Source organism: Hyperolius riggenbachi, chromosome 10 (genome assembly GCF_040937935.1).
Source record: "Hyperolius riggenbachi isolate aHypRig1 chromosome 10, aHypRig1.pri, whole genome shotgun sequence".
NCBI classification, from domain to species: Eukaryota; Metazoa; Chordata; class Amphibia; order Anura; family Hyperoliidae; genus Hyperolius; species Hyperolius riggenbachi.
In genome coordinates this window covers 202,609,355-202,621,396 of record NC_090655.1, presented here as the reverse complement: position 1 = coordinate 202,621,396, position 12,042 = coordinate 202,609,355, and positions in this window count along the sequence as shown.

Sequence of the window (12,042 nt, the reverse complement as noted above, 5' to 3'; positions counted from 1 at the left end):
ACCACTATTCCCAGCAGCGACACAGAGCACAATGCTATACAATGGCGGGTGAGTGGTGTACCACTATTCCCAGCAGCGACACAGAGCACAATGCTATACAGTGGCGGGTAAGCGGTGTACCACTATTCCCAGCAGCGACACAGAGCACAATGCTATACAGTGGCAGGTGAGCGGTATACTACTATTCCCAGAAGACACAGAGTGGCAGTAAACAGAATGCTATATAGTGTGGCTGAGCGAGGTACACAGAGTGGCAGTAAACAGAATGCTATATAGTGTGGCTGAGCGAGCGGTGTACTACTATTCCCAGCAGACACAGAACAGTAAACAGAATGCTATATAGTGTGGCTGAGCGGTGTACCACTATTCCCAGCAGCGACACAGAGCACAATGCTATACAGTGGCGGGTGAGCGGTGTACCACTATTCCCAGCAGCGACACAGAGCACAATGCTATACAGTGGCGGGTGAGCGGTGTACCACTATTCCCAGCAGCGACACAGAGCACAATGCTATACAGTGGCAGGTGAGCGGTGTACTACTATTCCCAGCAGACACAGAGTGGCAGTAAACAGAATGCTATATAGTGTGGCTGAGCGAGCGGTGTACTACTATTCCCAGCAGACACAGAACAGTAAACAGAATGCTATATAGTGTGGCTGAGCGAGGTACACAGAGTGGCAGTAAACAGAATGCTATATAGTGTGGCTGAGCGAGCGGTGTACTACTATTCCCAGCAGACACAGAACAGTAAACAGAATGCTATATAGTGTGGCTGAGCGAGGTACACAGAGTGGCAGTAAACAGAATGCTATATAGTGTGGCTGAGCGAGCGGTGTACTACTATTCCCAGCAGACACAGAACAGTAAACAGAATGCTATATAGTGTGGCTGAGCGAGCGGTGTACTACTATTCCCAGCAGACACAGAACAGTAAACAGAATGCTATATAGTGTGGCTGAGCGAGGTACACAGAGTGGCAGTAAACAGAATGCTATATAGTGTGGCTGAGCGAGCGGTGTACTACTATTCCCAGCAGACACAGAACAGTAAACAGAATGCTATATAGTGTGGCTGAGCGAGGTACACAGAGTGGCAGTAAACAGAATGCTGAGCGAGCGGTGTACTACTATTCCCAGCAGCGACACAATGACTGGGGGGACCCTGGCTAGCGTGGCTGGAGCGCGAACTACCCTGCCTGCCTACCCAAAGCTAAACCCACAGACAAATGGCGGAAATATGACGTGGTTCGGGTATTTATTTACCCGAACCACGTGACAGTTCGGCCAATCAGAGCGCGTTCGGGTCCGAACCACGTGACCCGTTCGGCCAATCACAGCGCTAGCCGAACGTTCGGGGAACGTTCGGCCATGCGCTCTTAGTTCGGCCATGTGGCCGAACGGTTTGGCCGAACACCATCAGGTGTTCGGCCGAACTCGAACATCACCCGAACAGGGTGATGTTCTGCAGAACCCGAACAGTGGCGAACACTGTTCGCCCAACACTAGCCGGCAGTGGTGCTCAGCAGAGCTCGAATATTCGAGTAGCTCGAATATTCGAGCTCTTTTCCAGCTATTCGAGCTCGGTATTCGAGCTCCGAATAGCTGTAGCTATTCGAATGGGCTATTCGAGTACACTCGAATAGCCCATTCACTATTCGAGCTATTCGAGCAAAACGGCGCAATTCGAGCTCGGTACCGAGCTCGAATAGCGTCATAGCCCAGATTGATGTCCTTAGAGCCAATCAGAGGGCTCCCAGGCCCTCTGACGGCAGCCAATCACAGAGGGGGACCCTGGCCAGCCCCTACCCTATAAATAGCGGCCGCCATGTTCCGTTTCTCCGTGCTTGCCTGAGACTTGTACAGAGAGAGAGTTGCTCCTTTGTGCTTTGGCTTAGCAAGAGCTCTATTGTGGTCATTTACCTAGCGTTTTTGCTCACATACACCTCCTATACACACCTATATTGTTGTTAGTTAGTTAGACATTGTATTTTAGTTAGTAGCTTTTGTGTTACATAGAAACAGGCCAGCTGCTGCAGGCTTACAGCTTTAGGCCTCAGGGCCTTGCCTGTGTGGGCAGCTGTCCTCCTGTCCTCTGTTTATTTCTCTCTATTCTATACCAGTATTTCTGCTGTCCTTTACTACTGATTGTATTAGTATTGTAGTTATATACTGTAACTGTACTAGGACACTCACTGTCACTGTTCATAGGCTACTAGCTGCTCCTGCGTGTGTGCACTCACTTTCTGTGTACACACTACACACACTCTATTTCCTTCTGATAACTGATTGATTATTGTAATTGATTATTGTAATTAGTTAGTTGTACTTACTGTTACTACTTACTGTACTAGGAGTCTAGGACACTCAGTCACTGTTCATAGGCTACTAGCTCCTGCGTGTGTGCACTCACTGTCTGTGTACACACTACACACACTCTATTTCCTTCTGATAACTGATTGATTATTGTAATTAGTTAGTTGTTTGTACTTACTGTTACTACTTACTGTACTAGGAGTCTAGGACACTCAGTCACTGTTCATAGGCTACTAGCTCCTGCGTGTGTGCACTCACTGTCTGTGTACACACTACACACACTCTATTTCCTTCTGATAACTGATTGATTATTGTAATTAGTTAGTTGTTTGTACTTACTGTTACTACTTACTCTTACTGTACTAGGAGTCTAGGACACTCAGTCACTGTTCATAGGCTACTAGCTCCTGCGTGTGTGCACTCACTGTCTGAGTGTACACACACCACCCACACTCTATTTCCTTCTGATAACTGATTGATTATTGTAATTAGTTAGTTGTTTGTACTTACTGTTACTACTTACTCTTACTGTACTAGGAGTCTAGGACACTCAGTCACTGTTCATAGGCTACTAGCTCCTGCGTGTGTGCACTCACTTTCTGTGTACACACTACACACACTCTATTTCCTTCTGATAACTGATTGATTATTGTAATTGATTATTGTAATTAGTTAGTTGTACTTACTGTTACTACTTACTGTACTAGGAGTCTAGGACACTCAGTCACTGTTCATAGGCTACTAGCTCCTGCGTGTGTGCACTCACTGTCTGTGTACACACTACACACACTCTATTTCCTTCTGATAACTGATTGATTATTGTAATTAGTTAGTTGTTTGTACTTACTGTTACTACTTACTCTTACTGTACTAGGAGTCTAGGACACTCAGTCACTGTTCATAGGCTACTAGCTCCTGCGTGTGTGCACTCACTGTCTGTGTACACACACTACACACAGTCACACACTCTATTTCCTTCTGATAACTGATTGATTATTGTAATTAGTTAGTTGTACTTACTGTTACTACTTACTCTTACTGTACTAGGAGTCTAGGACACTCAGTCACTGTTCATAGGCTACTAGCTCCTGCGTGTGTGCACTCACTGTCTGTGTACACACACTACACACACTCTATTTCCTTCTGATTACTGATTGATTATTGTAATTAGTTAGTTGTACTTACTGACTGTTACTACTTACTTACTTACTGTACTAGGGACACTCACTCAGTCACTGTTCATAGGCTAGCTCCTGCGCGTGTTTGCGCGTGCGTGCACTCACTGTCTGTAGTGTACACACACTAAATTTACTTGTGATTACTACTGATTATTGTAACTGCTAGTTGTACTTCCTGACTGTTACTACTTACTTACTGTACTAGGGACACTCACTCAGTCACCTCACCCACCAACCCACTCCATTAAAGTACCCCACTTTTCACCCGCCCTTTTAAAAAACTTTTGTCTATACGCCCAAAACATCGAAGATGTCTGGAAGTGGCAGCCAGCGCGGTTTGGGCAAGGGGAAGGGCAGCAAGGGAATCAGGAGGAGAGGGAGCAGCATTGTGGCAGGCCGCGGCCGCGCCACCATGCACAGTTCCGCAGCAGCAGCGTCAGTGGCTAACATTCCTCCCATAGCCACTGGCCGTGGACGCCTTGGGCGCCGCCCAGCAGGAGCATCTGCAACTCACGCTGCAGAGACACAGCAGCAGCAGCGTGTAGCACCTGCTCCGATTTTCCTCCAGCCGGGTCGGAAACGTCCCATTGAGGAAAAGCATGCAGACACTGTGGTGCAACTCATGACGGAGGATGAGCAGCCCGCCATCAGCTCTGCATCCGAGGCCTCCACCCTCACCACCACCACCACCACCCCTGTTCGCAGCAGCCGCCCAGCAGGGTCTGGGGAGGAGGCCAGTTCACCGTCACTCGCCGACCTGTCATTCAGCAGTCTTTTGACCCCAGGCATCATGAGTAAATTGTCTGCTGTTGTTGGCGATCTTGAGGAGGAGATGCTGATGGGCACTTTGGGGGATGAGGGATTGGACAGCAAGACTGTGGCGACAGTCAAGCAGCCCATCCATGCATCAGGAGAGGAGTTTGGGGGGTCATCATCCCAGCAGGACATGTTTCAGGAGGGGGAGGATGATGATGACCCGGTGACAGACAGAGACTGGGTGCCACCACCTCCAGGGGATGTCGTCCTCAGCAGCTCTGAGGAGGAGGAGGAGGATGCGCTTGTGGGCCTTGCAAGGAGGCGCATCATTGCAAGCATTGGCAGCAGTAGGCAGGTCCCACAGCCTGCTGGTGTCTCAGGCTCAGCAGCAGCAGCAGCAGCATCTGCCAGTACCACCACCAGCCGCACCCAAGCCCCCCCCCCCCCAACCACCACAGGGAGACAGGCAGCAGCGCTTCCATGCCGTAGGGGGATATTTCTGTCACCAATCTGGCGATATTTCACCATGCCCACTGTGTACAGCAAGTACGCCACTTGCAACCACTGTCAGCGGAAGTTGAGCAGAGGTGCAGACCCCTTAAAGTTCAGCACCAGCTCGCTCATCAACCACCTTGCTGCGAAACATTTCCACCAGCATGAGGAGTTCCAGAGGCTGAAGGCATCTGGTGCTGGCAGTGGCACCACACCCATCACTGCACAGCCTTCAGCAGCAGCAGCAGCAGCAACAGCAGCCACCCGCCCTCCTGCTCCTCCAGCAGCACCAGCAGGAGTGCGGAAACGCACTGCTCCTCCCCCCTCTGCAACTCCTGCCGCCGACACTGAGGCCTGTTCTGGCAGCCAGTCCTCAGTGGCCTCCTCCGCTGTGTCTGCTGATTCCCGTGCCAGCAAAAGGCCACGCCAGAGCCTTTTGAGCGAGTCCTTCCAGGGGGTGGTTAGGGCTCTGCCTCCCAGCAGCCGTCGCGTGCGGCAGCTGAACGGCTTGCTGGCACGGGCCATGTGCTCCCAACTCCTGCCGTACACGCTCGTGCAGGAGGGGAGCGACATTCGTGCGCTGCTTGCTTGCGCAGCCCCAGACTGGCAGCTCCCCAGCAGACACTTTTTCTCCCGCAAGGCCATTCCTGCACTGCACCGCTTTGTGATGGCCAATGTGGAGCGAGGGCTGGAGCACGCGGTTGGTGAAAGGGTCCACGTCACCATGGACTCCTGGAGCAGCCGCTTCGGGACAGGCCGCTACCTGTCCTTCACTGTCCACTGGGTCAGCTTGGTGGAAGGGGGTGAGGATGGGAGAGCAGCAGCGGGCACAGCAGCAGCAGCAACACAGTGGGTGGTGCCACCCCGCAGGGTCAGGGGAACTGCAGCAGGTTCCTCCGATCCTCTGCCATCCTCCGGCACACCTGGCCAAACCCCCCGCCTCAGCAGCAGCGTGAAGGCCCGCCACTGCCAAGCGCTGCTGCACTTGGTCAGCCTTGGGAAGACCAAGCTGACGGCAACCCATGTGTTGGCCAAACTCCAGGAGCAGGAGAGGATTTGGCTGACCCGCAGAGGCCTCAGAGTCGGAGAGGTGGTGGCCGACAATGGGGCCAATCTGGTTGCCGCAATAGACAGGGGAAACCTGACCCACATCCCCTGTCTTGCCCACGTGCTGAACCTGGTGGTGCAGAAGTTCTTGCGCACCTACCAGGGGATGGGCGAAATGCTGGAAACGGCAAGGAACGTTGTGCGTCACTTCCGGCGCTCGGCTGCAGCCTGTGCGAGCCTGGAAGACGTGCAAAAGGAGCTGGATCTGCCACGCCATCGGCTGATCCTTGACGTTCCGACTCGCTGGAACTCCACCCTGGCGATGTTGGAGCGTCTGGTTGAACAGAAGCGCGCTGTCAAACAGTACCTTGCCCTGGCCACTGTTTCCGCCGCTCAGAGAAGGGACAAGACCAGCAACATCCCGTCCATCGTCCCCGATGATGACTGGAGGCACATGCAGCAGGTGTGCTTAGTGCTGGCTCCCTTTCTGCAGGCCACTAACATGGTGAGCAGGGACCATGCTATGGTCTGCGAGTGGGTGCCCCTGGTTTGTCTGCTGAACAGGGCCCTCGATGCTTTGCTGGAACAGGGAGCGGCAGCCTTGGACCAGCAGGAGCGGCAAGCAGCTGCACAGTCCACCTCTGAGGGGGAGGAGGAGGAGGACTTGGTGGAGGTCCCTGACCTTGCTGCTGATGAGGGGGAGCAGCACAGTGCAGCTGAGTTGGTGCGGGGGTGGAGAGAGGATGAGGCTGACGAGGCAGAGGAGGAGGATGAGGACAGCAGCACTGCCGTCGATGTGCCAGCAGACGTGGCCCGCCTCTTCCCAATGGCAGCGCACATGCTGACGTGCCTGCGCAGAGACCCCAGGGTGATCCAGATGAAGCAGAGGGAGGACATCTGGATCAGCATGATGTTGGACCCACGCCTCAAGGGGAAGTTGAGCCAGTTCCTGCCACCTGCAGGAGGAGACCCAGCGCAACAAATAAGGAGCTTGCAGCAGGCCCTTGTTGAGCGCTTGGAGGAAGCCTTCCCCCAGCCTTCCACCCCCACTGTCCAGCAGCCAGCACAGAGGCAGCAGCAGGTGCCTGCATCCAGCAGCAAGCGCCCCACCTACCTGCTGTCTCTCAGCCACGAGCTCTACAGGACTGTAGAGGCTCCGGCAGCAGTGACTAGAGAGGAGGTGCATGCAGCAGCATCCTCCACCGGTCACAGCCAGCACCTGACCCGCATGATGGCTGACTACATGGGGTCCTACAGCGGGCTTGACAGCGATGCCCCTGTTGATCCCATGGAGTATTGGGTCAAGCGCCTGGAGATCTGGAGCGAGCTGGCGCAGTACGCCCTGGAAGTGCTGTCCTGCCCCCCTTCCAGCGTGCTGTCCGAGCGCTGCTTCAGTGCAGCTGGTGGTGTGGTCACCGAGAAACGCTCACGTCTGTCTCACAAGTCTGTGGACAGACTGACGTTTCTCAAGATGAACCAGGCGTGGGTGGAAGGCGAGTTCCTGGCCCCTGTTGTCGGCGAGAGTGGGACATGAACTGGCTAAGAACCATCATTAATGTGCCTTACCACCCTTTACCACCTCCTGGCTCCTGCTCACTAAGCCAGCCTGGTTCAGTTTGACTATTACGTCGCCTGCAGCCACACATTTTACACCTACAGTGGGCTGCTGTGTACTGCCCTTCTGCTGTCTGTCTGTGTTTCCCACTGCCAGGGTACACAGATTTACCTTCTGCTGCCACTCTGCCACCAGCTATTACGTCAAACAATAGCTATATATCTGTGTAATTTGTTTTACAAACAAAATCAAAAAACCATTAAAAAAAAAAAAAGGTTTAATTTTTCTGAGGTGCCCGGGTTGAAAACTGTGTTGTCCCAGTTGTGTATTGGACACGATGTGGGCTGCACGACCGCTGTCTGGGACCTCCTGTTGTGTTCATTTACGGCCTGGTATCACCGCTAGGTACCAGGGCTATTATGTCACGCTGCCTGCCTGCTGCCACACTCACACTACTCCTCCATTCCTCCTGCTGCTGCTGTCTGTCTGTGTTTCCCACTGCCAGGGTACACAGAATTACCTTCTGCTGCCAGTCTGCCACCAGCTATTACGTCAAACAATAGCTGCACACATAATTACTCCTCCATTCCTCCTGCTGCTGCTGCTGTCTGTCTGTGTTTCCCACCGCCAGGGTACACAGATTTACCTTCTGCTGCCACTCTGCCACCAGCTATTACGTCAAAAAATAGCTATATCTGTGTAATTGGTTGTAAAAACAAAACAAAAAAAAATCAAAAAAAAAAAAGGTTTAATTTTTCTGAGGTGCCCGGGTTGAAAACTGTGTTGTCCCAGTTGTGTATTGGACACGATGTGGGCTGCACGACCGCTGTCTGGGACCTCCTGTTGTGTTCATTTACGGCCTGGTATCACCGCTAGGTACCAGGGCTATTATGTCACGCTGCCTGCCTGCTGCCACACTCACACTACTCCTCCATTCCTCCTGCTGCTGCTGTCTGTCTGTGTTTCCCACTGCCAGGGTACACAGAATTAGCTTCTGCTGCCACTCTGCCACCAGCTATTACGTCAAACAATAGCTGCTCACATTACTCCTCCATTCCTCCAGCTGCTGCTGCTGTCTGTCTGTGTTTCCCACTGCCAGGGTACACAGATTTCCCTTCTGCTGCCACTCTGCCACCAGCTATTACGTCAAACAATAGCTGCACACATAATTACTCCTCCATTCCTCCTGCTGCTGCTGCTGTCTGTCTGTGTTTCCCACTGCCAGGGTACACAGATTTACCTTCTGCTGCCACTCTGCCACCAGCTATTACGTCAAAAAATAGCTATATCTGTGTAATTTGTTGTAAAAACAAAACAAAAAAAACAAACAAAAAAAAAGGTTTAATTTTTCTGAGGTGCCCGGGTTGAAAACTGTGTTGTCCCAGTTGTGTATTGGACACAATGTGGGCTGCACGACCGCTGTCTGGGACCTCCTGCCTGCTGTGTTTATTTACAGCCCTGGTATCACCGCTAGGTACCAGGGCTATTATGTCACGCTGCCTGCCTCATTGACTGCCTGCTGCCACCCACTCATCCTCCTCCTCCTGCTGCTGAATTTACCTCCTGCTGTCTGTGTGTTTCCACTGCCAGGGAGCACATACAATGGCGCTTCCAACATGCGTGCGCCACCAGCTATTTGTTACGCTCAAAAATAGCTGCATTTCTTTAAAAAAAAAAATTTGAAAAGAGAAATAAGTGAAGAAGAAGACAATATAGAAGAAGATGAAGAAGATGAAGAAGAAGAAGATGAAGAAGAAGAAGAAGAAGAAGAAGAAGAAGAAGAAGAAGAAGATGAAGATGAAGAAGAAGAAGATGAAGAAGATGAAGAAGATGAAGATGAAGAAGATGAAGAAGATGAAGATGAAGAAGATGAAGAAGATGAAGAAGAAGAAGATGAAGAAGAAGAAGATGAAGATGATGAAGATGAAGAAGATGAAGAAGATGAAGATGAAGAAGATAAAGAAGATGAAGAAGAAGAAGAAGAAGATGAAGAAGAAGATGAAGAAGAAGAAGAAGATGATGAAGAAGAAGAAGATGAAGAAGATGAAGAAGATGAAGAAGAAGATGAAGAAGATGAAGAAGAAGATGAAGAAGATGAAGAAGAAGAAGATGAAGAAGAAGAAGAAGATGAAGAAGATGAAGAAGATGAAGATGAAGAAGATGAAGAAGATGAAGAAGAAGAAGATGAAGAAGATGAAGAAGATGAAGAAGAAGATGAAGAAGATGAAGAAGAAGATGAAGAAGATGAAGAAAAAGAAGATGAAGAAGAAGAAGAAGATGATGATGAAGAAGATGAAGAAGATGAAGAAGAAGACAATATAAAAGAAGAAGAAGATATAGAAGAAGATATAGAAGAAGAAGATATAGAAGAAGAAGATATAGAAGAAGAAGAAGAAGAAGATATAGAAGATAAAGAAGAAGAAGAAGAAGTATATACAGTACTGAACAAATTTCTGGACACAACTTCTCTTTTCAACTTTTTTTTTTTAAAGGAACATCCCCACATAATCATTTGCTGTTGTTACTTGGAAAAAAAGAGGTTTCTTGCATCATTCACCCTCAAAACAAGTGTTGGAAGCTATTTAAGGCCATTTCGAATAGTCAGCTCGAATAATGAGCTCGAATACCGACTCGAATAGTGAGCTCGAATTCCGAGGTCGAATCGAATAGTAAAAATTATTCGACTCGAATAATTTACTATTCAAATTCGACCTAACTCGAATTTTGAAAAGGGGTATTTGAGCACCACTACTAGCCGGGACCAGCTGGAGCTGTAATCCTACACTTAGCTAGATTGTTGATAGCTAAAGTACTAGTTTGATTGTGTTTATCTGTTATGACCTATTGCCTGCCTGACCATTCTCCTGAACTCTGACCTTGTACCTCGATATTTCTGATACTCTGTTGCCGAACCCCAGCTCGTTCCTAGACTCTGTTTCTGCCTCCTGATTTTGTACCTCGATCTATCTGATACCCTGTTGCCGAACCCTGTCTGTACCTTGACTCCGCCTTTTGCCTCCTGATCTTGTACTTTATCTGTCCGTGTGTGTACGACCTGGCTAGTCCGACCTCGAGACCCGACCTTGCTGTTAGAGGCGGTTCTTCACACTGTTAGTGACCCTTCCTCTTGAGGGTTCCTTTCAGAATATCCTTCCTACTGTCAGCCTGACTCCTCCCGTCTTGGAGAGCTCAGGTCTGCGGAAGGAATCTGTGCAGTACTCCTTGCTGTACTGAGGCCTAGTCCTCTAAGTGTTACTGTTACACCAAACACTACACTCTACTCAGGTGAACAGAGGTTAGCTAGTATATCGGATTATCGGTGATACTGCAGATCACTTATAATCTGGTATACATCTGTATTCCCCGTGATACTGCAGATCACCGGTAATCAGATCCTCTCTGTGCTTCACCGATCGTTACAGTCCCACTGCAAAAATGATAGCATTGGGCCCCCTAGGTTCCCAAATCCCATGAGGTTCACATGACTGGGAGCCAGTGAATGGCAGCAGAGAGCATTCTGCTGTAAAGCAGCATCTAGAAGCAGGAAGTACAGATACTAGCTACTCGGCATGGTGCGTGGAGGTGGCAGGGACAGGTTTTGTGAGTGAATGGGCAGGGTTTCTTGCTAATTGGCAGCACTTGTGGTTGGGGAGAAGAAGAAGGAGTGACCCCGAAGCCTCTGGGCCCCCCTGCAATGGTAGGGGTCATAGGGGTGACCATGATTAAAGGGATCTAATAACTTGGTCAACTCCAGAGTCCACCTCAAAACCTTGGGAGGCAGAGCCTTCTGTCATCAGAATCAGAATCACTTTTATTCGCCAAGTATGACGGGAGTCATACTCGGAATTATTTGTATTTCACATGGCATAGACAAGCACAGAAAAGAAAAACAAGCACAGAAAAGAAAATTGAACAGGATAACCAAAATAGACAAATTGAAGTCCAAAGTTAGTTCAGTTCAGTACAGTTCCAGCCAGGCTGCGGTGACTCCATAAAGTCCACATAAAGTCTGCATATAGTCCAAAAGTTAGCACAGTTCAGTTCCAGCCAGGCTGTGGTGCCTAACCGACCTGGGTGCAGTGAGGGTGAGCAGCAGAGAGGGGGTGCTACCCTCGTGACAGTACGCCATTAGTTTAGCAGCAGAATTGCTTGGGGGAAGAAGGAGTTTCTGCACCTGGTGGTTTTGGATGGGATAGTTCTATAGCGGCGACCCGACGGGAGGAGCTCAAAGTAGCACTGCCAGGGTGAGATGGGTCGCGAGAGATCCTGGTGGCCTTCGACTTCATCCTAGTAGAGTAGAGGAGATCGTGGGGTGGCAGCGGAGATCCGATGATCTTCTCCACCTCAGTGATGACTCTCTGCAGTTTATACCTGTCGCTGGCTGACGCACTAGCGTACCAATGACTGAGGAGCAAATGATGGATTCAATGGCTGCGGTGTAGAAGCTTTTCAGGAGCTTCCACTGCATGCCAAATTTTTTCAGTTGGCGCAAGAAGAACAGCCTCTGCTGTGATTTCTTCTGAATTCTGGTGGAGTTTTGCCCCCATTTCAGGTTGTTTGTGAAAGTTTTGCCAAGGAATCGAACGGATGATACTCTCGAGACTTCAGTTTTGCCTATGTGGACTGGTGGGAGAGGAGGGGGATGCCTGTCTTAGCTGCGTTAAGTACTAGGTTGTTATCCCTGCACCAGTTGCAGATTC